This window comes from Nycticebus coucang, chromosome 1 (genome assembly GCF_027406575.1).
Source record: "Nycticebus coucang isolate mNycCou1 chromosome 1, mNycCou1.pri, whole genome shotgun sequence".
Lineage (NCBI taxonomy): Eukaryota > Metazoa > Chordata > Mammalia > Primates > Lorisidae > Nycticebus > Nycticebus coucang.
In genome coordinates, this window is record NC_069780.1 from 118,182,384 (window position 1) to 118,208,874 (window position 26,491).

Below are 26,491 nucleotides of genomic sequence, written 5' to 3' on the forward strand. Positions count from 1 at the left end.
CCTTGATTTACAGATGGGTTCGTTTTGTATGTGGGTCAAGCCAAAAATGAATGTGGTTGCATTACAAGCTACACTCAGACAGACAGTGGTGAGAAAAAAATGCTTCTCAATGTCAGAATTTCAAGTGGCGCACCTGGGCATCTATTTTGCATGGAAGAAGTAGCTTGAAGTGAGAATATATAGAGTCATGAGTAATTCAAATGGCCTGGCTGGTTTCTGAGGGGTCTGGAAGATTGAAGATGGGACTACCTGGGGTAGAAGCACGTGCATGAACACATGGGAGTGGGCACAAAGTGTGAAGTTCTTTCTGAGACTTGTGAATACCTGCCAAAAAGCAGCACTGTGAAGAATTATGTAGGTAAGAATGACTTGGATGGCAGACGTTAGTTTGCCTTTGTCATGAGTTCTCCCAGAACTGTGACTAGAATATAATGAACAAGTGACTAGAAAGGACTCAGCAGCCGAGACGGAAGATTCACATATGCCCAACAGCAAGACTCTCATTTGCCAAGGCTGATCTATCATCAATGCTGAGTCTCTGATAATGTCTCTATTCCTTAAAGGATCAACAAGCCACCAGTGGACTTCTCTCCTGGAAGGCCCAGTGGCTTATAGATGCTTATTCCAAATAAGTTTGCCTTTCCTGCCTTCTAAGACACCATCACCCAATGACTTTCAGAGTAGAATATCCACAGGATGGGAAACCCATTTCACAGTTAAAAAGGTACATGAACAGGCTGGGTGTGTTGGTTTACACCTGTAATCCACTTTGGGAGGCCAAGGCAGGTGGATTGCTTAAGTCTAGGAGCTCAAGATCAGCTTGAGCAAGAACCAGACTCTTTCTCTACAAAAAAATAGAAAATTTGGCTGTGTGTAGTGGTGGGCCCCTCTAGTCCCAGATACTCAGGAGGCTGAGGCAGAAAGATCACTAGAGCCCAGGAGTTTGATGTTGCTGTGAGCTATGATGATGTCACTGCACTGTAGCCTACCCTATAAGACAGAGCAAGACCTTGTCTAAAAAAAAAAAGGGTGGGAGAAGGACAATAACCATGAGATCTCTAGAATGCATCAAATACTACAACATCTGGAAACTACTGACAAATAGTTTGTTAGAATGACCTGACAAATGCTTAGCTCAGGGGTGGGGAGACTTATCATGTTAGAAGGCCACGTTAATTTAGCTATAATCAAATAAGGCTGCATTCAAGAAACTTCATACTTCATACTTAAAAAAGTACATCATTTTGTAAAAATCTAACAACCATTACTTGATGCTTTCAAAAAATGAAAACTATTTACTATTTAAAAAACAATTTTGCTTTATTAATCAAAACAAATTAATTAAACCATACCCTAGACCTACTTGTGGTGCCTGGGCCACTACTCCCATTACCAGGGTAACTGCGACGACACCTCTGTGTGGCTGGATTCTCTGTTGGCTCTATTTTCAACCCACTCTACCCCCAGAGCTGGTTGCCAGGGGAAAAAAACAGTGAGGAAGGCGCATCCCAGGGGCCATTTGGCTGCAGAAGGAGGGAGCGGTGGCCAGAGCTGCTGTTATTGGCCAGGGGTGGGTTTGAACCCACCATCTCAGGTATATGGGGCTGGTGACCTACTCGTTTGAGCCACAAGCACTGCCTCACCCTCTCACCTTCCTAAACGCTGACTGCAGATCTTCCACCCGCTTCTCCAACACTGTGCAGTGGTTGAAGAGGTCCTTGTAGCACTCTTGGCTTTCAAGCATGTGTTGCATAGCGCCACAGAGTTGAAGGCCAAGAGCATTTTTCTCCTCAAGTAGCTCAGACAACTGAAACAAAGGAGAGGGGAAAAAACTTGATTCAAGTGGGACAGAGACAAGATGGCTGACTGAAGCCAGCTTTCCACAGAGGCTCCTGTCCAGAAGGAGAGTTGAGAAATTTAGCAAGTAACCTGGTGGATTAGAGTTGAACGAAGAGAGAAGGTTGAAGAACTCATATCAACCCCCCTGAGGTGAGCTGTGACCCCAAGGATACAAACAAAAGGTACAAAATCTATCACCAAGCAGACGGGAGTTCCCTCCCCAATAAGAATGGCTCAGAGTGCCCCACAAACAAACGAGAAGCGTTCAATGGTCCTCCCACTATACTCCACAGGAGAGACCCTCTAAAAACTGGACCTACCTCCCCTACTAGGGTGCCATGGCGCTCTCCCGCCATGCATAAAACTGTATAAAACTGTCTATATTCTCTACTTGCAATTCTGAGCTCCCAGCACTCCCCTCTACTCTCACTCTGAGGTCCGGAGGCCTGTCCCCCAGGAGTCCAGATTCCTGGGTGATTTCTTGAGGGGTGTGGATAGGGCCTGGACTGCAGCTGGTCAGTGCTGATTCTGTAGCATGGGAGTGAGGAGAGGAAACCACACCGGAGCAGTGGTGCCTCAAGGCACTGAGCAACAGCCATTTTTGGCAACAATAGGGCTCACCTCCGGATATTCTGAAGTCACACCGCCTGTCTCTCTGGGCATCCAGAGGAGGCCAGGCATCTTCTCAGGTGGCAACCACCATGGAACAGATCTGTGATGGCAACACAGGCCCCGTGAGTAAAGGGTGTGCCTGAGGCAGTACTGGCCTGGGTAGAGCATGGGGAATAGAAAACACACGTGCAGAGCTGGGAGATTCCCAGGGTGGGGCTAACCCAGAGGACCACTTTATTGAGTCTAAGATGAACCCGGCCCCCAGGAGACTATCAGCTTAAACAAAGAAGAGCAGGCAGAGGCTGGAACTGACTGGTAATCATGCTGTGAATACAATCTACAGCTGAGACCATACAGCAGCACAGACAGGGCCTGATGCACAGGTTCTGGGAACTCAAAATAGCTTCTCTTCTGCAGGGCAATTTAGCAGAGACAGAAACAAATTCCCACAAAGTTGTTCTGTTCTGTTAGTAACATCAACCAGGGGCGGGGCTGGAACTGAGTGAACACCACCCAGCCTCCATAGAGGCTGGATAGAGGCAGAGAGCAGCTGCCTGACTAAGCAGACATAAATTTCCTTGTGATTCAGGCAGGTGCAACCCCCTGGAGTATCTGCTCATTGAAGGCAACTGGGTCACAGCCCTGTGGGATTATCAGTGACTGGGTGTGACAGAGGTGCAAGGTGGGGAAGGAGGCATCAACCATCTCAGACTAATGTATTTGCTGGGTTGGTCCTTCTGACTTCATGGAGCACCAGAGCAAGTCACATTTGAGTTATCAGCAGTCACATTTGAGTTATCAGCAGACCCCTGCAATCCAGTTGCCAGAGACCTTTTAAGCTCTCCCAACTAAGACAGGTGCTGACTGAGACAATTGATTTGGACCTTATGAACTGAGCCAATTGCCCACGGACTATCCAAGTGGTGCCCTGGGTGTGTGGTTGTAGGAAGGTTTGATTTTCCTTTTCCAATTATTACCTGTGGGGGGTGGGGTGACTTAATTGCTGGTATTTCTCCACAGCTGAGACTTCAACCCAGAGTAACTGTTTCACTAGTGTCAGACAGAGACCAGCTGAAAACAAGACAGAGCCACTTAGCCCCACCACACCAAACAGGTCCCCAGTTTCTCAAGCTGTAGCACTGTACGGGTCCTCGACAAAGCTCCAGCGAAAAAGCCAAATGGTGTAAAATAATCATGGGGCAGAATCAGTGGAAAAACTCTGGTAACATGAATAACCAGAATAGATCAACCACCACACCCCCCAACAAGGAAAGATATGGCAGATGTAACTGATGATCCCATTCATAAACAGCTGGCCAAGATGTCAGAAATGAAATTCAGAATTTGGATTGCAAACAAGATTAATAGAAGAAAGAAAATTTGGAATTACAAATTCAAAGAGCAATTCAAAAGTCGGAATTAGAAATTCGAGGAGAAATTCAAAAGTTGTCTCAAGAATTCAACGAATTTAAAGGCAAAACCACCAAAGATTTTGACACACTGAAGCAAGAATTTGCAGCCCTCAAAGATCTGAAAAATACAGTAGAATCCCTCAGTAACAGAGTGGAGCAAGCAGAAGAAAGGATTTCTAACATTGAAGACAAAACTTTTGAATGCTCCCAAACTCTCAAAGAGGAAGAGAAATGGACAGAAATGGATCATTCTCTGAGAGAGCTCTGGGATAATAAGAAGATAGCCATCTTCTTAATGGCTAAGATTCATTAATATCTGCCTCATTGAAATCCCCAAAAATGATGAAGTGGCTTCGCAAGGCACAGAGGCCCTTCTCCATGAAATTATGAAAGAGAATTTTCCAGACATGCCAAGAGATTCTGAAATCCAGATAGCAAACAGTTTCAGAACCCCAGCATAACTCAACCTGAATAAGGCATCCCCCAGGCATATCATAATTCACTAATGTTAATATGAAGGAGAAAATTCTGAAAGCAGCCAGACGTGAGAAATCCATACCTACAAAGTGAAGAATATTAGAATGACTTCAGATCTCTCTGCTGAAACGTTTCAAGCCAGAAGAGGGTGGTCATTGACTTTTAATCTCCTAAAACAAAACAACTTTCAACCCAGATCCTGTATCCAGCTAAACTGAGTTTCATTTATGATGGAGACATTAAATGACATTCACATGCTGAAGAAATTTGCCATAACGAAACCATCTCTTCAGGATATTCTCAGACCTATCCTCCATGATGACCAGCCCAAGCCTCTACCACAAAAGTAAACTCACTCAGAAACTTTTGATCAAACTCCAACTTCCGCAGTGGCAAAAGGATTAAAAATGTCCACTGGACTTTCAAAAAACTCGATACTCAAAATTTTACCAGACTTATCAATATTCTCCATTAATGTGAATGGCTTAAACTGTCCTCTAAAGAGGCACAGGTTGGCTGACTGGATACAAAAACTCAGGCCAGATATTTGCTGCATACAGGAGTCACATCTTACCTTAAAAGGTAAATATAGACTCAGGTGAAAGGGTGGTCATCCATATTTCAGGCAAATGGTAATCAGAAAAAAGTAGGTGTTGCAATTCTATTTGCAGACACAATAGGCTTTAAACCAACAAAAGTAAGGAAGGATAAGAAAGGTCACTTCATATTTGTTAAGGGTAATATTCAATATGATGAGATTTCAATTATTAATATTTATGCACTCGACCAGAATGCTCCTCAATTTATAACAGACATGATGAAATTGATTTCCTCCAGCTCCATAATAATCGGAGATTTCAACACTCCTTTGGCAGTGTTGGCTCGATCCTCCAATAAGAAGCTGAGCAAAGAAATTTTAGATTTGAACCTAACCATCGAACATTCGAATTTAACAGACATCTACAGAACATTTCATCCCAACAAAACTGAATACACATACTTCTCATCAGCCCACGGAACATAATCCAAAATAGATCACATCTTAGGTCACAAGTCTAACCTCAGTAAATTTAAAGGAATAGAAATTATTCCTTGCATCTTCGCAGACCACCATGGAATAAAAGTTGAACTCAGTAGCAACAGGAATCTGCATACTCATACAAAAACATGGAAGTTAAATAACCTTATGCTGAATGATAGCTGGGTCATAGATGAGATTAAGAAGGAAATTGCCAATTTTTTGGAACAAAACTACAACAAAGACACGAATTATCAGAACCTCTGGGTCCTATAGCACTGCAAGCCTTCTATAGCACTGCAGTCCTATAGCACTGCAAGCCTTCCTCAAGAGAACAGAAAGAGAAGAAGTTAACAACTTAATGGGAAATCTCAAGCAACTGGAAAAGGAAGAACATTCCAACCCCAAACCCAGTAGAAAAAAAGAAATAACCAAGATTACAGCAGAATTAAATGAAATTGAAAACAAAAGAATTATACAACAGATCAATAAATCAATAAGTTGGTTTTTTTGAAAAGGTCAATAAAATAGATAAATCTTTGGCTAACCTAGCCAGAAAAAAAGAGTAAAATCTCTGATTTCATCAATGAGAAATGACAAAGGCAAAATGACAACAGACTCCTCAGAAATTCAAAAAACCCTTAATGAATATTACAAGAAACTTTATTCTCAGAAATATGAAAATCTGAAGGAAATTGACCAATAGTTATAAGCATGTCAACCTCCAAGACTTAGCCAGAATCAAGTGGAAATGTTGAACAGGCCCATATCAAGTTCTGAAATAGCATCAACCATACAAAATCTCCCTAAAAGGAAAAGCCTAGGACCAGATGGCTTCATGTCAGATTTCTACCAAACCTTTAAAGAGGAATTAATACCTATATTACTCAACCTGTTCCAAAATGTAGAAAAAGAAGGAAGACTACACAGCACATTCTATGAAGCAAACATCACCCTGATCCCCAAACCAGGAAAAGATCCAACAAGAAAAGAAAATTATACACCAATATCACTAATGAATATAGATGCAAAAATATTCAACAAGATTCTAACAAACAGAATCCAGCAACACATCAAACAAATTATACATCATGACCAAGTCGGTTTTATCTCTGGGTCTCAAAGCTGGTTCAATGTATGTAAACCTATAAATATAATTCAGCACATGAACAAATTAAAAAACAAAGACTATATGATTCTCTCAATTGATGCAGAAAAAGCTTTTGATAATATCCAGAATCCCTTCATGATCAGAACACTTAAGAAAATCGGTATAGAAGGGATATTTCTTAAACTGATGGAGGCCATCTACTGCATACCCACAGCCAATATTGTATTGAATGGAGTTAAATTGAAATCATTTCCACTCAGACAGGAACCAGATAAGGCTGCCCATTTTCTCCATTGCTCTTTAACATTGTAATGGAAGTTTTAGCCATCGCAATTAGGGAAGAAAAAGTGATCAAGGGTATCACATAGGGTCAGAAGAGATTAAACTTTCATCTTCGCAGATGACATGATCGTATATCTGGAAAACACTAGGGATTCTACTACAAAACTCTTAGAAGTGATCAAGGAATACAGCAGCGTCTCAGGTTACAAAATCAACATTCATAAATCGGTAGCCTTTATATATACCAACAATAGTCAAGCTGAAAAAACAGTTAAGGATTCTATTCCATTCACAGTAGTGCCAAAGAAGATGAAATATTTGGGAGTTTATCCAACAAAGGACGTGAAAGATCCTATGAGAAAGAGAATTATGAAACTCTAAGAAAAGAAATAGCTGAAGATGTTACAAATGGAAAAACATACCATGCTCATGGCTGCAAAGAATCAACATTGTTGAAATGTCCATGCTACCCAAAGCAATATATAATTTTAATGCAATCCCTCTTAAAGCTCCACTGTCATACTTTAATGATCTTGAAAAAATAATACTTCATTTTATATGGAATCAGAAAAAAACCTCGAATAGCCAAGACATTACTCAGAAATAAAAACGAAGCAGGAGGAATCACGCTACCAGACCTCAGACTATACTATAAATCGATAGTGATCAAAACAGCACGGTACTGGCACAAAAACCGAGAAGTAGATGTCTGGAACAGAATAGAGAACGAAGATATGAACACAGCTACTTACCATTATTTGATCTTTGACAAGCCAATTAAAAACATTCAGTGGGGAAAAGATTCCCTATTTAACAAATGGTGCTGGATGAACTGGCTGGCAACCTGTAGAAGACTGAAACTGGACCTACACCTTTCACCATTAACTAAGATAGACTTTCACTGGATCAAAGATTTCAACTTAAGACATTAAAGTATAAAAATACTAGAACAGCGTGCAGGGAAAACCCTTGAAGAAATTGGTCTGGGTGAGTATTTTATTAGGAGAATCCCCAGGGCAATTGAAGCAGCTTCAGAAATACACTACTGGCACCTGATCAAACTAAAAAGCTTCTGCACAGCCAAGAACACAGTAAGTAAAGCAAGCAAAAAGCCCTCAGAATGGGAGAAGATATTTGCAGGTTATTTCTCCGACAAAGAGAATAACTAGAATCCACAGAGAGTATTGAGTATTTCTTACTAATACTCAAACGTATTAGTAAGAAAAGAACAAGTGATCCCATCTCAGGCCCGAAAAAGGACTTGAAGAGAAACTTCTCTGAAGAAGACAGGCGCATGGCCTACAGACATATGAAAAAATGCTCATCATCTTTAATCATTAGAGAAATGCAAATCAGAACTACTTTGAGATATCATCTAACTCCAGTAAGATTAGCCCATATCACAAAATCCCAAGACCAGAGATGTTGGCATGGATGTGGAGGAAAGGGAACACTTCTACACTGCTGGTGGAAATGAAAATTAATACATTCCTTTTGGAAAGATGTTTGGAGAACACTTAGAGATATAAACATAGATCTGCCATTCAATCCTATAATTCCTCTACTAGGTATATACCCAGAAGACCAAATATCATATCATAACAAAGATATTTGTACCAGAATGTTTATTGCGGCCCAATTCATAATTGCTAAGTCATGGAAAAAGCACAAGTGCCCATTGATCCACAAATGGATTAATAAATTGTGGTATATGTACACCATGGAATATTATTCAGCCTTAAAGAAAGATGGAGCCTTTACCTCTTTCATGTTTACATGGATGGAGCTGGAACATATTCTTCATAGTAAGGTATCTCAAGAATGGAAGAAAAAGTATCCAATGTACTCAGCCCTACTATGAAATTAATTTATGGCTTTCATATGAAAGCTATAACCCAGTTATAACCTAAGAATATGGGGAAGGAGGAGAGGAAGGGAAGGGAGGGAGTGGATGGGTGGAGGGAGTGTAATTGGTGGGATTACAACTGCGGTGTATCTTACAAGGGTACATGTGAAACTTAGTAGATATAGAATATAAATATCTTTTTTTTTAACATCAGCAATTTTATTTTATTTATTTATTTATTTTTATTGTTGGGGATTCATTGAAGGTACAATAAGCCAGGTTACACTGATTGCATTTGTTAGGTTAAAGTCCCTCTTGCAATCATGTCTTGCTCCCAGAAGAATATAAATATCTTAACACAATAACCAAGAAAATGCCAGGAAGTCTATGTTAATCAGTGTGATGAAAATGTGTCAAACGGTCTATAAAACCAGTGTATGGTGCCCCATGATCGCATTAATGTACACAGCTATGATTTAATAAAAAAAAAAAATTTTTTTTGAATAAGAAAGGAAAACAATTTTGGGGGAATAGCAGGAAGCTTTTGTTTATGGTGCCTAGTGAATTAATTTATTTTCTACCAGCCTCAGTGGCCAGCGCTCTAACTACTGAGCTATGGGGGCCACTTCCCAGTCTTATTTTCTAATAATTGATTCTCCCAAAGAATTTGATGTGCTACTTAACACACATCACTTCCCCCAAACAGATGTTTTTACCTGTCATTACTTGCATGCTTTTAGATCATGCTCATTTGCAAGTGGCTTTAAGAGAATGAAATGAAAATAAATGGACTTATAACCAAAAAAAAAAACAACCCCCCCAAACCATAGCGTAAATAAAGCATTTTAAAATCTACTGTATTTTTTGTCTAATATAATGAACTTAGAGTTGTGCCTTCTTTAAACTTAAAGATTGAGGCTACTTATTTTACATTGATTTGAATACATATATGACCTTTCAGACAGGAGTTATCTTCACTTTTCTCTGTTATCTGTGATGATTTTTTTATTTCTATCACATCAAATATTATTCAAAACTTCTATTTCTTTCTAGTATAAAGGTGTCAGTATTTTAACTATCCAGTTTTTCCCCACTTAAAAAACAATTAATAATTAATTTGAAAATTTTTTTTTTTTATTAAATCATAGCTGTGTACATTAGTATGATCATGGGGCACCATACACTTGGTTCATTGACCGTTTGATTTTCATCACACTAGTTAACATAGCTTTCATGGCATTTTCTTAGTTATTACATACTGCATTCTTTCACACGTCTTTGTTAGGTAAACTAAATTTTTTTTTTAAGAGATAGAATCTCACTTTATCGCCCTCTGTAGAGTTCTGTGGCATCACAGCTCACAGCAACCTCCAGCTGTTGGGCTTAGGCGATTCTCTTGCCTCAGCCTCCCGAGTAGCTGGGACTACAGGTGCCCACAACGCCTGGCTATTTTTTTTTGTTGTTGCAGTTTGGTCAGGGCCGGGTTAGAACACACCATCTTTGATATATAGGGCCGGCACCTTACTCACTGAGCCACAGGCGCTGCCCCCATAAACTAACTTTTGTTTTTTTTATTATTATTATTTTTTTTTGGCCGGGGCTGGGTTTGAACCCGCCACCTCAGGCATATGGGACCGGCGCTCTACTCCTTGAGCCACAGGCGCCGCCCCCATAAACTAACTTTTGAATGACTTTGTTGTGTCTACTCTTGGTTGGAAAGTATTTGAATATTTGATTGCAGCATGGAGGTCCACAATTTCAGGTAATCCTCTAGATGGGTATCAATTATTTGTGATCTTAAGCACATCTTGATTTCTGTTAGGTAGGAGAATATGACTTGGCAGCAATAAGTGGTTGAAAGACAAGAAAACATTTTTTTGAGTATGTTGCTGAAGATGTGGGTATTCTATTGCATTTTTCCATATTTCAACAGAATCTCTTTGAGGATCAAACAGTGATTTTAAAAATCTGAGAGCTCAATTAATTCTATCTGTAGTTCTTTCGGTGCCTCAACTAGGTGAGGATGAAATGCTAACTTGAGCGCGATGTCATGATTTTCAAAGTCAGGGAAACTTTCATTGTATTTTCCAATTAATAGATCTGTAACAGCTGTGTATTCTTCAGTTGATTTCCCTATATCATTCTGCTCATCAATAATCTGTGCTTACTGGGGAAATGTTCATCCAAAATTTTGTTTTGAAGAAAAAGTATTTTGGAAAAAGATAGCTTTTTTTGCAATTCTTGGATTTTTTGTTACACATTATATACAGACTTGGTTTGGCCTTGTAAAGAAATATTCAAGTTGTTTTGATTTGACATGATACCACACAGAAATGATGCCATCCTATAGAAATCTTCTTGAATAATCCTCATTGCTGTTTCTGTTCTTCATAAAATTTAACTATCTGTTCTCAAAGAGATAAAACTTTGGCTACCACTCTCCCTGTGATACTGAGTACACTTTAAAGTGATAAGCAGAATCCACATTGAATACTTCATCCTTTGACTTTAGCCTGTTAGAAACTGAGGATGCCTATGTTGCATTTGTAGGACTATAGCTAACAGTACTTATAACTTGTTATAAAGTATCACTTTAAATTAAAATAGTAGCTTTGACATATAGAATCTGCTGATGGAATATATAATGAAAAGAAGTGAGAGCACCTTGATCCATTACTACACTTTTTAAAAGTGTGCAATAAACCCTTCATATTTTCCTGTCATAGAAGGTGCACCGTCTGTGTATGCACTCACTGAATTTCTCCAGGTATTCTCCATGTTCTATTTGCATGAGTACCCTACTTGTTGTAGGAAAGAAAATCTTCTGTAATGACCTGAATGAAGTCTAAAAACCTGTGCATAGTCAGTGGTATCAGTTAATTCATGTAAAGCAATTGAATATTTATTTTCCTTTTACAGTATTGCAGTACGGCATTCTGTTAAGTTGAAGGCTAATTCATGCTGCCAATCAGTTATGGTTCTCCCTAAAAGAGGCAGTTGTTTGTACTTGAAACATTATTGAGGTCTAAGCATCCGAAAACTTCAACAGTGCATTCTTTCACAGCTTCTACATCAATGAATGGCTTCCCCCCCCACCCAGTCTATATGCTACTTTTTAAGTTGCTTCAGTGGAATTATTTATAGGTTTTAATGTTGCTTGAAAGAATTGTCTTTGCTTTTGCTTTTCATCTTTTAATGTCTACATATTACCTTTCATGCCTTTCTAATTTAAAATATTATGGTCTCTCTGAGTGTTATAATGCTGATGAACACTGAATTTCATTAATGTTGATATTTCAGTATCATACAGCAAGCAAATCTTCTTGTCTTTTGCAGAAACAAGATAATATTGTAATTCCCAATCCTCATTAAAAAATCTGTTTTCCTCTTTCAGTGTTTCTTGGTTTTCTTTGACATGATGGGCTGTTAAGCAGAGAGAATTATAAAATACTGTTGAGCTGTGCACTATTTATAAATTCCACCTCATACGAAAACTGTCCCATTGTCAAAAGTTGATAATGGACTGGCATACTCTACCCCATAAACTCTCTCCAACCAGCCCCATGTGGCAATGGTGCCAATCTGTTGGGAGAAGGTGTAAATCAGGGGCATAGAAGCCATGAATTTAACTTTTTGGCTTACTACTGTTCTAATTGTGCCAATCTAGGAAGATTATTTCATTGAAATTTATTTAATATTTTGATATTTTAAATATGTTCATTTAAAAATATAAAATATATAGGGGATGCACAAAAATGCGCTAATAAAAATAAAAGGAATTGTTCTATAAAATTTGGATTTAGTCGATAGGACTCACTTGAGGATCTAGAAGTCCACATAGGGCCTTAAGGCCTTAGTTTCCCACCCCTGCCTTAGCTGAAGGTTCACTCAGAAGTCAATAGGCCAGAGGTTGTGGTGCTATTCTCCAAGATGTAGTGTACTTTGTGGATCAGAAAACTCTACCACTGTATGACATTGAGAACCAATGTCTGGAAGCAGGAGCATCTACGATCATTTCCAGTGACCTATTATGGGCCTTTGTACTTCCTGTGTTTTTAAACTCTAGGTTTTCTGGGGTAGAGAACCTGGTTCCTAAGTGTGACACAGCAACTTTTGTTGAGATCTAATCTCTGGCTGCATCTTGAGTATTTTGTGTCCGGGAACTGGTAAGTAAGAAGGGCAATTAGCTCTTGCAGAAGTGATTGACTTGAGAAGCAGGAACAGGCAGGAATGCCTGCGGCTTCTCAGTGAGGGCAGTGGGAATAGGCCCAGTGGACCTGTTTGGGCACCTCCTGGAATTCTCCTTTGCCTGAGTGTAGTTGTGAAGGGACAAGTACAGCAACCCCACCTTGAAGAGGGGTGGTCAGCAAGGGCTCACTACCTTTGGGATGAGAGCATGGGTTACAACACCAGTTCAGACTCCATGAACAGGCAAGGAGATAGCTGAGAGAAAGGGGAATTTATAGGGGCCAGCGAAGGAGGGAGACTATGAGTCCCTCTTATGGCCCCGAAACAACTTCAGTGATGGGGAATATCATTCTTCCCACTATCCTCCATTTTCTAAGTGTCTCCTCAGGAAGAAAAGCCTCGGGAACCCCAAAAGAGCTGCACGTGGACAGATGAAGAGGGAGGTCCATGTGACACAAAGATGGACGGTAGCAGGATGGGCCCTTCATGGAAGAATCACCAGTCAGCACAGCTACAGCCCCTTTGGAATCTGCCTTAGCATTTGGGCCAAGATCACACTACTTGGGCAGGACCTGGGCGTCTCTGTCCAATGAATGAATTTCCTGCAGACTATCACTGCACTCAGGACCCCAGCAGCCTGGCCAAAGCTTTCAGGACTATGTGCATTTAAAGCTTTTTGTGGACAATCCCCCTCACTTCTCCACCTCTTTTTGTGGCTGTTAGGACAGCATCATAGCTTGATTGCTTGGAGGTTTTTCTGCCCCTTTTGTTCCTTTTCCCGTTTATCTTTCACAGACCTTCTCCCAAAGAATCTCTCTCATTACTATCTCTGTCTTGGCACCTCTTTCCTGGAGGATGGAAAGGAGAGGGAAAAAAACAGTAACTTCTTTTGGAAGCATGGAAAGAGAAAAGCCACTTATTGTGACTTTTTTTTTTTCTGTCTGATTAGACATAATAACCTCAAACTACCTGATCAATCATTCAGCTATAGCAGCATCTGTGTCTTCTCTTATATCACCTTAAAAGTCTCTCCTATTTGTTAATTTTTCTATTAAGATTTATGAAGTCAAAGTTAGCTGTAAGGAACAGGAGGCATGATGCTGGCGTAATCTTCTTTTTTCACTCTGTGTCATGTTCCTGGATTATTTCTGTGACTCAGAAAGGTGCAAATCAGGATAGTAGGGATCCAACATCTCTACTTTTCAGGAATGACTCAATTCCTTGAGCAGAGGTTTGTGGCTTACACTTTTACAGTTGATAAAACAGGCACCAAATATGTATGTGCTGTGTTGATTGAACCAAACTATAGGAGGGGTGTCACCCAAAGGAGAAAATTGGATTTACTATGTAACATTTCAACAAATGGTTCTGAGCTGTTGTAGTTACAAATATGAATCAAGTAGTGGTGTGATTTGACATTCTTAATGAACAGATTTCTTTGACGCCAGAGATTCAGTGGGAAATTATTTTTCAGAAGAAAGCAAGCATTTTCTTGGTCATACTTGGGGGCAGTTCCCATAGTGACATGGGTTGCAATGTGCTTCCTTTGACTTTTCAATCTTATTTCTACTGAAAAAAAAATTTTCAACAAGGCTTTAAAAACTCCAGCAAGCTCTAGAGAATAGAGTTTATAGATAGCTGAATTATGTGCCTCTTTGAATCCACGGGTTCAAGCTCTGCTGGGTTTGTGGCTTTCAGCCGACACCTTCCAAGAAGCCATCTTAGTTTCAGGGTCATTTAAATTACATGGTTAACCTGGTTCTTTTTTCATTTTCCAAAATAACATAAATAGCAATTTCTTTCTTTCTTTTTTTTTTTAGAAGGGAAAAAAATCTGGCTTCAGTTGTTAATTTCCTCTGTTCTGTCAAGATTAGGCTGGTAATTCTGAGTAATTCTGGCTCATTTTCTCAAGGGACTAGTCCTGAAATAATCCAATGTTTATTTTTATACAAATTCTCACAGTACTACAACATTTCAGTGACTTCCTGGGATGTTTCTAGTTTTCCACAGGCCAAGAGGGCATTCTCAGAGGTAGCTCCTTCATGTAAACCTAAAAATGGCCCTTTCCCACATTATGGTTTATCAGGAAGTTTAAAGTTCAATAGTCCTCCTCTCTTGTCTTTCTCGTCATAGGGAGAGGAAAAAATAAAGGGCAGTCCCAGCGTTTCAGTCATGTCGTTCCATTTCAGTCCTTGGAACCTGGGAAAGAGGAGGGAGATTGTAGTGTATTTTGGCTGAGGGATGGCTGGACTGGGAAACAGGACTCTCTCTCATTCCCTGTGTCACTCTCAGAGTGACCTCGACCTCTTCCCAGCATTCTTGACCCCACCTCTAAGTTGGAGAAAATGATGCTCATCCTGTAACTCTCACAGCATTCCCCCACGTCGTGAGACACTGCGCTGGAGAAATGGGAGTCGTGCTTGGGAGGCTGGCCCTATATTCTCCACAAGTGGTCTCAACCCTACTTTCTGGGTTCATCCTCCACTACTCCTTCTGGGAAGCCCTGCCTTCAGCCTTGGTGGTGGAACTACTGTCTCTTCTGTACAATGAGCAGTTCTTCCCCACTACACCTTTCCTCAGGGGCTTCTGGTGCTTCTCTGTGTACAGAGCTAGTTCAAACCCAGTTCTCCAGTTCAGCATCACTCTTTCCCTTCCTCTTAAATCAGATGGCCCTTCTCATGGGATGTTTCCCCTGCTGACGCTGTCACTGCCGTGTCTGCAGAATGTATTTCAATGCATTTTCAGTATATCCTTCATCTCTTCCAATACAGGGTGAGGGCCTGGAAACATTCAGATATGTGTTTGATTGACTGAACAATCTTTCTGTCAGCTCCTTAGCAGTTCAATTGGATTTTAATGACATCACAACCATCTGCAAACACATGTACATTATCGAAATTGTACAGCAAAATGAAATTATGATATGGACATCCAAACTTACAGGTGGAAAGCAAAAAAAAAAAAAAAAAAATCAGAAAGAGATCTCGAGATACTTAGCCCTGAGTGTTAAATTCGGTCCTGGAAGGTAAAAATTTCTTGGCTGTGTCAGGTCCAGAGCTATATTTAAGTTTATTGTTTCCTAACAAGTCTGGTCTATTTCAGTGTATTGTTCCCTGTACAAGGTCTCGCTGTAACCAGGCATTCTAAGAGGCTGCTGCCAGCATTCTCAAAGTTTCAGAGATGGATTCCTGATTACTTACTTCCTGCCCCAGGGATTCTTGCTGTTAGGATTGTCATTAAACAAAGCAGCCTCCCTGGCATTGTATTCTGACAAACAATTTGCACCTTTGTAAACTGATTAACGGAATAAGTTTGTTTTGATAATTGATCCTTGACTTGTGTTTAAAGGACAGCAAAATCTTAGAGGACTTCTATATTTATTGCAAATGCTTTTCCTGGAACTTTAAAAATAATTTAGAAACTTCATTAAAAAAAAAAAGAACATCAAATGGTACAAGCTTTTAGTTATAAGGTGAATAAGTTCTGCAGATCTAATGTATATCATGGGCTCTGTAAATAAAGTACGGTAGTTTGAAATTTACTAGGACAATAGATCTTAAGTGCACATACATGGTAACATAAAGTGATCGAAGTGTTAATTTTAGCTTAATTGTGGTAATCACTTCACAATATATACATGTATCAGAACACCACATTGTATATTTTAAATATATACAATTTTTATTTGTCAATTATACCTCAATAAAGCTAGAGGGAAAATAATATCAAGAAGCAAATTAAAACTGGAGATGACTTGTTTTATTATTATGTGTGTAAATGAACATATAGCCTGGTCAAAGCCAGAAGGCTACCCAGGACGCATGGTAACCAGCCCAGCTGCTGGCTTAATTGTCTGAAAGTTACCCCTCTGCCCCCAACCCAGGGCATGAGGCACTGGCCCTTCTGGACTATGGCACATAGGGGGCGCTATTATTACTGTGAACTACTCTGTATGAAGACTGATATATCCAATATCCGAGTCTTTGTTGATTAGCTGGATTAAATAAATGCTCCCTATTGGTAACTCTTCTTCACTATATGTTCCAAGTCAATAATCCTATCAGTTAGGCAGCCTTTGGCAAGTAAGAGGAAAAATTTCTCCCCCCAAATCTATTTCAATCATGGGATAATTTGACAGCCATTCCCCTGTTTTCTGGGTTTAACTATATTTTGTTTAGTTTTTTTTTTTTTTTTAAGGGGCATAAGGGACACTCATACAAATCTCAACAGACATCAGAGTTCCCAATGAAAAAGAGAAGCTTCCAGGAAGAAGGGAGGCTGAGGACAGTGCCTGCTGCACTTAGCCCAGGTAGAGAAGTCGGGTGCCTGGGCCCGCAGGGGGGTCTGAGCACACGCTGAGTGTAGTTGTTATTGGTAAAGAATATTGAAACTATACTGGAACACACATTTGAAAAAAGGAAGGTTTCTAAAGCCGTTGTGAGTTAACAATGTGCTAGCCCTTCCTCTAAAGAATACTATTCTTTCCACTGAAAAGTAACGCTAGGGTTGGAATTCTGTTCAACAAACAGTGTGGAACAAAAGTGACTAAACAGAGTTGTCAGCAGACTTAAAATGACAACACTGTACTACGCTACAAATTATTTTTAGTGTTCTTGGGGTAACAAAAAGAGTAAATTTTCATTCTGTAGAGTAGAACATTTTTACAAAGGCTGGAAAACACATGATTCTGACATCTTGAACTCTTAAAATTCCCTCAGGAAACGGCCTGAGATGGATTCTGATAGAAACAAATTCCTATTTTAAACTCTTTATAAGCATTTTTTTTATTATTCAGGTAGTAGCCCTTTGGGCATTTCTGGAGAAAGCTGAGTGAAAGAATATGTGTTTTTAACTAGTTAATGAAAAATTGAGATAAACAAAAGAGTTGCTTAAATATAGATTTTTTTTCTCCTCACATAATTTGTCTCATTAAAATGCTTTTACTATTTCGTTATTCTGATTTTCCTTGAAGGAAATATTGTTCTACAAAATTCCAATGAGACATGCTAAAAATAATGTCTGTGACAGAAATGTTAATTTCCTATCTAAATAATTAAATTTAAAACTATTGCATTTTACATTTCAAAAAAGAGATCATTAGATCCTTTCTCTTATGGGAAAATTGAGTCCCAGAGAGTATAAAACACTTGTCCAAAGTTACAGAGATAGCGGTTATGAGAGCTGGATTGAACCCGAGTTAACTTATTTCTTCTCTAGTTCTCTTTCCATTGTGCTGAGCCGTTACTGCTTATGTGAAAATCTGCCTTCTCTCCTTCCATTACAAGAAGTAAGTCTTGTTAAAATCTTTGCCTGGCTCTGCAGCCCAGCAAGTTGATAGAATGTTAGCTGTCATGAAAGGGCCCAGTAGGCCAAAGTTTAGATTTAATTTGTGACCCAATTAGGATTTTGATTTAGTGTGTTTTTTTTTTTTCTTGCTCTGCATAGGAATGATATTGTGCATGAGCTGGAAAATACATGATTAGATGTATTTTTATTTATTTTTTATTTTTTTTGGTTCTGTATGAATCTCAAAACATGAGTGGCTTTATATCAAATTATGAAATAAAGTTATCTTTTGAACCTCCCATTTTTCCACTTGGTGTCTTTCCTCTCACGTCTGCTGAGTGTCTTTCATCTGAGATCTACCACCCTGTTATTTCCATTTGATTATGTCACTTCCAAACTTGGATAATATCAATCATTTTTAATTTATTGTGAATTTGAATAAATTGTGAATGCTACCTTTCCTTTGACTATTTGTATTTTGACATTTTCATTGTAGAATTAAAGGCCATATCTCCAGTTATAAAAATGAATTCAAGCGCTAACTATGAGGAGAAAAAAGTTTCATTTATGAAAAGGAACTTATTCTGCTCCCTTGAAATCATGCAGCCTATGTAATTGTTCTCTATTTTCTCCTTACCTTAGGATTTCTTCTTAGCCTTTGCTTCCTTAAACAATAATCATTATCTTTCTAGCTTGTATCACAATTTGTTAAGGATAATTAGCATGATTTTTATTAGAATCAGTTAAATTCATGAATGTTTATTAATGTCCTACTTTTCATGGCTCTGTGAGGATGAGAAAGATGAGGGGGACGTTGAACTACCCTGAAGGTCTGTAGTGTCCCACAGTAGCCCTGAGTAAAACGTGGCTAGAACATCAAATTTTCTCATTTTTTATTTTCATCACTCAAAACATGGCTTTCAAGTCCTTTCTGACCAATTCCTACCAATTGATCCAAGATTATTGAATTCTACTTAAAACCATTTGTTATCTCTATTGGATAATATAATATGGTGGTTAGCAAAGTCTTAGGACTCAGGACATTTCATGGTCTTAAAAATTATTTAGGACAAAAAATGCCTTAGGTTTTTTGAGAGGTATGTGCCAATATATATTATATGAAAAGTTAACCTAAGAAAGCTTAAAACTGTTTATTTATTAACTCATTTAAAAATAACATTAAAGTTATTTTATATAAATACAATGTAACTTACATTTTTGAAATATACATATTTTCTAACACACAGTTAATTAAAAAATAGTAATGCTTTACATATTTATAAATATCTTTAATGTCTAGGTTAGTAGAAAATGGATTCTCATGCCTGTTTCTGCATTCAATCTGTTGTTACATGTTGTTTTAAGAATAGGAGAAAAACTAGTCTTATATCTGTACATAGTTAGAAAGGGAGGGATATTTTAATAGCATTTTTAGATAATTATGGAGGATATTCTTCTTTGATACTCCATCAAAACTCAACAAGTGGTGATAATTTTTTTTTGGTTTTTGGCCAGGGCTGGGTTTGAACCCACCACCTCTGGCATATGGGACCGGCACCCTACTCCTTGAGCCACAGGCGTCACCCTATGTGGTGATAATTTTGTAAATGTTAGTTGCAAGGTAGAATCTGAAATCATGCCAAGAACTTTTCCTAGTCTGTTACATTAAAATACATTGGTCTATGTTACATTTTTAATTTCTTTCATTCATGCATGATTTATAACATTAGATGTATATAGATGATTTAAAAAATACTCATTTACGAAATTAATGAATACTTACCAAAGGCTGACAAATTTTGTTATATAATATTATTATATCACATTCATTGATATCATTAGCAATTTATCAGAAAACTGTCTACCTGTTAAGAACTTGTCACCATGGCAGGTATATTTTCAAAATTCTAATTTCTGCTTGAAAATTTAAATTTTATCTCTGGACAAAAAAAATGCCCAGGTATTTTTCCTGAAGTAACAGGGTTACTTTTGTTATTTTCAATAAAATATCTGCCCTTAAGGACTATTATTCCAGGTAAAGAAACCATATCTCCGTACATGTTAAGTTATAATGCTTTTCTTTTTTAATTATGAGTATTATTGCTAAAATGTATTTCTCTTAAAAAAGGTATATAATTTCAATTACCTTATGTACCTTAAACAAGTTACATAATTTCAATTCATAGAAAACTCATGTAATTTTAACCAAACAAAAACTTATAGTTAGGCTGGTTCTCACCACTGTCTAGAATCTTATTGAGTTCTTTCTAGTAAAAAAATTACATTTTATGAAGGAGAATGGCTAGGAAATTTGAACTATCACATAGTGATTTTCCTGGAGACAACCACCTTTTTTCAATATGTGAAGTGGACTTCTCATTTTGTTATGTAGAATAGAAGGCATGCTCAAGGTTTTAAATGTCATGAAGCTGGCTTTTTAATTTATTTAATCTTTATAGCAAGAACATGGGGTAAAGAATACAATGACTTCTTGTACAGATTGGTGCCACTGTCTTTATTTATTTGAAGTTGCTAAAAGTTTTACCCATCATTTCCTTTGTGCCACAAGTGTAAAAATCAATAGAATGAATAAATAAATGGTATTTTAAGATTATTAGAAAGTGAGTCTTGGTCTTATGGACTCCCTGCAGTTGTCCTGGGATTCTCCAGGGTTCCATGTGGTACCTACCTTCACAACTGTTGCTAAAGGGGACAACTCATGATGTTAGAGCACAGTCTTTTCTGATACTTATTAGCTGTCATAAATATGTAAAAAAAAAGTTTGCTTTTCTGGGACTCAGTTCTTTATAAAATAAGGGGAAGTAGAAATCTCTAGCTCTTAAATTGTTTTCTTCTCTGATTCTTTTTTGTTTGTGTCTGCATAATGCCACCACATGGCTGGGCAGAGCAAACTTGAATCCTGAAAATAGTCATTTGCTTACTTATTAAGCTTCCATTTGTGTCATGTAAGGACCTATGAATGCTAAATTTACATATTTTCCTACCAGTGTGCCATTTGGGGATAGGAATGTCACTTTTTACCATTTTTCTTCTAAAATTTGAAATAAATATCAGATCTTTTACTTTTGTAGTCTTATAATTTTTATACTTTTATCTTTCTGTATTGTTTTAATTTTCATATAAGAATCTCAGGCCTGCTAATGATAACCATAACAACTAAATTCACTGGACAATGTGCTAGGCACTGTGTTAATCCTACGTGGTTATTATCTTACTTAACATTCTGAAATAATCTATAAAATATTCAGTTCCACAAAGGTCTCCCAGAAATTAATGGAAGTGAATTACCAATAATGGAAAGAAGTAGGACATTTTTTGAAATTGTAAAACACAAACCCTTTATATGTGAAATTCTAATATGCAGTAAGTGACTTCATGTGGCTAGAGTGTATTTTTCTCTATTCTGTAACTTGAAATATTTGTAATACATATACAAATATATACACAATAGAGACATAAACATAAATATGCTTTGTCTAAGCCAATTATCATCAAGACTTTCTCAATATATGAGTAAGCATTTAGTTCAGGTAGCTAGAACTCAAGACATTGTTCATAAAAAAATTATTGTGAACAAATTTGGAAGTAATTAAAACAAGAGAAATGTCTTCACTTCCAACGTATGCAGTTGTGCTTATCGGAGGGAGTAATCTTCTTCTTAGTCCCCGAGGAAGTTGACATCTGTATTTGATTTAATGAACTTCTGTTTGTTCATAACCCGTACAAAAGACACTGCTGCAATCCACGAGTACATCCAGCTAACAACATTGGTTCCCAGCACTTGAAGCAAGCAATCTGGGAAACAGCTCCTAACTTTGTGCATGTTTTGACAGACTGAGTCACTTAATGCTTGTTCCCCCTTTGATCCACATTTATCCTTAGGTTGATGAAAATACATTTTTGTTACATTTTATTCTGATTATTTTAAGAAAAGATCAGAATCTTGCATTAAATTATGTCATTCAACCTGTTTAGTGCTACCAACTATTTGGGGACCTAATTCTGAAGAAGGATATAGAGGGAACATCACAACTACAGTGGTGTGTCTGGGAATCAAATACGGTGTGTAGAGATCAAGATCAAGTTCACAGTCTCAGGAAAACACCTGCTATTGAGTTTTACCCTTCTATCTGTAAGGGAGAGCTAATGCTCTGTTAAATAACTCTCCCTTAATATTCCAAATAGGAATGTTTCTACCAAACTAAATGTAGTTTTGTGCTGATGCTAAACTTTAATAACTAAGGCTTCTTCCCATGTTTTTTAAAAGCCAGACAATAATGGCTCAGTAATTACTGAACTAATGTTATCAAGTCCAACAGATATCACATTTATTAAACAGAAAATGCTATGTTGCTGTTCATCAGTTAAAAATGAGTGTAATTGAAATATGAAAATGAAGTCTGTTGGAGTGTGTGATTCATCATGAATTCTGCAAGCCCTACACTAACTCTCCTTCTCCTAATTAAACTGTCAAATTGAAATCTTATAATTAATGCAACCACATCGCTTACACTGGTTTTTTTACCTGCATGTAAAGCTCAATTCAGCCGAAACTTTACAAGAGCCTTCTCTGGAAAGAATGCAATTCTTTGTTCTTCTGATCCTGCAAGCAGAAAGCCTGTCCCCTCCACAGACCAGCATGTGGCATGAGATTTCTGTTCTCTGCGAGATTAGGAGTGAAGTGGGCTGACACGTGTGTCAGGGGAGCTGGTAATCCCTGCCTTGAGTTTTTCTGGGAGAAGCAATAAAGAGGAAGTTGAGAGCTGGAATAAGGTCTTCTGCTTTCCTGCTAGCATTTTATATTTCTACACCATGACTAGGCTTTTTCTTTTCTTTTTTGTTGCTAAAATTTAAAGATTGTGGCGGATTCTTTCCTGGTTAAACTTTGAGGCTGTGGATTTTCACCTCGGTTCTGTACCACTTGATGGCAGAAAGTGATTGACAGGAATTTGTTTCATCACTTAGGCTACAAACTATATGTGTAAACCAACACCTTGGCCTGAGTGGACATACTGAATTCTGCTTTGCAGAAGAGACAGCCTGGAAAGAGGTTGTTTCTGCGTATCTGTGTCCAATTGCATGGGTGGTAAAAATCTCTCATCTCATGGGTTCACTCTGATCTATCGTTGGTTGCAGGCTGGGCTGTTACTCTGAGAAGAGTTGTGAATTTATCTCTGGTTACGCTGGGTGAAATAGTACTGGGACTAGTTAGTAACGCCTGCTGCAGTGAGGCAGTAGGGGATGGCACCAAAGTACCTCTTGATTCTATCCCCGGGCTTGCCCCTGTGTCATAGACGATGCCTTTGTCAGATCTCTTTCATCACGTGTGATGGTGGGTTCCAGTTAAACTCTGTCTGTGGTCAAACTTGAGCTTCTCCTATATTTTCCTAAGAAACAGGAAGCAGATTCTCTACTTAGTTTTCGAATTCAGTATTCCCATGTTTCTGAACATTTGGACCGTTCTTCCTTTTACCTTCTGCAAAGCAATAATTTACTCATTAATCTCGACTTCTATGTACATGCAGCTCTCATTCTGTGGTTCAGTTGCATCCATAAGCCTGGATAAATTAAAAAAATCTAATTCCAACCTTGGTCAATTGCAATGCATAGTTACATTCATTTCACCTGTTTAAATACAGATAACGACTATGCCAGTTTTTAGTTAAAGTTTTATGAGCAAGCCAGCCAGGCAGGGCGGGCTGTTTGTGGAGAGCCACAAAACATCCACAGTACAAACAGTAGTTAGTTTCTTCCTATGCTGATGATCATATGCATCTCCAGAGCTCTGATGTTCCAGTCCCTGGGATGGGACTGGCAAGGGGAGCTGGTGGAAAGAGGCTTTCTCTTTATATTCTACAAATATCTTACCCTAGCACATATTCCTTTTGTAATTTAAAAAATGTTTACAATGAAGGTGGTACTTGCATGCCATCTAGAACATATCTGCTTTTATTGACCTAGAAAAGATTTTCTTGAACCCCTGCTATCTCTGGTAAGAACACACCACCTCCAAGACTCCTGAGAATTACTTACCAACAGGCTTACATTTTCATGGTTCTGGAGTGGGGCATGGGAGGAGAGGGAGGAGGTCAGATGGAGGGAGGGTGAATGGTGGGATCACACCTATGGTGCATAATGCAAGGGTACATGTTGGATCTACTAGCATAGGCATAATATCTTAACACAATAACTAAGTAAACGAGATGAGGTGTATATTAACCAGTGTGATGTAAAAGCTCCTAATTCTATATGAAATCAGCACATTGTACCCCATAAATGCATTAATGTGTACATGATCTTTGTGTTTATGATTTAATAAAAAAACAACAAAAAATTAAATTTACTTACATTAAAGAAAATCTGAACATGAAAAAAATATTTTGCCTGTTTCTCTGTAGCATCTAGATTTTTTTTTTTTAAATCTCTGCTTTTGCTCCAATTCCAACGCGTGAAATCTCAGCCCCTTTCTTTAATTCTCTGTCTCTTTCTCTCACTACCGTGCACACTCAGGCAGGCAGGGTTTGGGTATGTGGAGCGGATTATTTAAAAGTTTGAGAAGATGGAGTGTTTGACACCACAGGAACACAAGCAATTGAAGATGAAATTACTTGTTATGGTTTCTGAGAGTCCTTTCAGAATGCTGCTCTGCACCTCCCACTTCTCTCTCCCAGGAGAAAAATTTTACTCTCAGGAGGGAAAAAAATCCTCTGATTTTATTGTATAAAACAAGTTAGTTTCTTCCTGTTTCTTCTCTGAACCTGAGAACTGAGTTTTTCTTTGCATGTCGAAAGAGTCATGCACTTTGCTGTTCAGCTGCTCATTGCTGTTCAGCTGCAGGTTTGCCCCTTTCTTCTTCCTTCACACCATACAGAGATCATAGTTAGCTATGATGACATATTTTATATTTGTATTTATTAATGTGCAAGTATATGTTAGTATAACACAGGATTAGCTCTGTATGTGTGGGATATGTGTTTTCTGTAGCCACTCCCCTGTGAACAAACTATTAGTTTCACTCCTAGGGGCAATCCTGTCCACACAGTTTACTAACTGTTAAGGTTTAGTAACTGAGATTTCCTGGAGGGTATAGTCCTACAAGTGCAGTTAAAATTTTGGTAGATAATACTCTGATTCTCAAAAAATGTCTCAAATTACTATTCAATAACCCAATGTATGAACATTTCTTTTTCAGCACAGCATTGCCACGCTTCAATGTTTTCATATTAAAACAAACTTTGTTAATTCACTGGGGGAAATGGTGTCATATTGTTAATTAATCTTCACTCCCTTGATTTACTAGTGATATTTAGTATCTTTTTCATCTATGTATTGGCTATTTGGATTCATTTTTAGATTTTTTCCTATGGGTTATTTCTCCTTTTTTTTTTTTAAACTCATTTGTGAGAGCTTAGCTATACGCTAGGAAAATCAGCTGGTTTTCTGCCTCAAACATTGCAAATATTTTATCCTAAGATGTCATTTTTCCATTTTATTTGTTTAATGTGTATTTTGCATCCTAGAAAGTTTAGATATTTTATTTTTTAACCTATCACTGATTTTCTTTGAGATTTTATATATGCCTTCAAAAGCCCTTTCTATTCTATTAAAATAGCTGTAATAAAATAATGAAATAATGTTTACTTTTCACTACTTTATTCTAATTTTTTAATAGTTGGTTTTCAAACATGCAGATCTTTAATCCAAGTCAAATATACTTTTTTTTTGTAAATAATGTGAGGTAGAAATCTTTTCCTTTTATTTTTTTCCATATGATCAGTTATCTGAACATCATTTAATAAAGAGTTTGACATTTACAGCTGGTTTGAGTGGCACTTTTCTCATTTACTGAATAACCATATATAAAAGGATTAATTTATGTAGCTTTTAAAAATATTTTGATATTCTGCAGGGCTGGTCCCTTCATTATTTTTTATTTTCAATTAATTTCTGGCTTTTTTCCAAGGGACTAGTGTGTATTCAGTATTTTCCTCCTGGTTACCTTGGCTATCTGCCTCTGCCCATTCACTGCTGTGTAAGTGTTGCTCAGAAGTTTGTTGGATCAGTAAATATTGAACGTTGCATTTTCTTTCAAATTTCCATGAAGAGGTGAAAATGAGAAGTTTCCATAGTTTTAAACTCATATCTTTCTATTTCTGAATGAGTGCTAAATTCCTATGTATACATTTTCTTTAAACTCATGAGAACCAAATAGTAATCCTGTTAGAACCCAGGGGAGCTTAAAATTTTTTTGTGTGGCCTGTTTTATTTTTTCTTTTATTTTTATTGTAATGCAAGTAATGCATGTAATTTATAGAAAACACATGCAAGCAAGAAAATAATTAATATAAAATCTCAACATGTAGTGATCACTTCTTGATATATTACTTTTTCTTATTCTG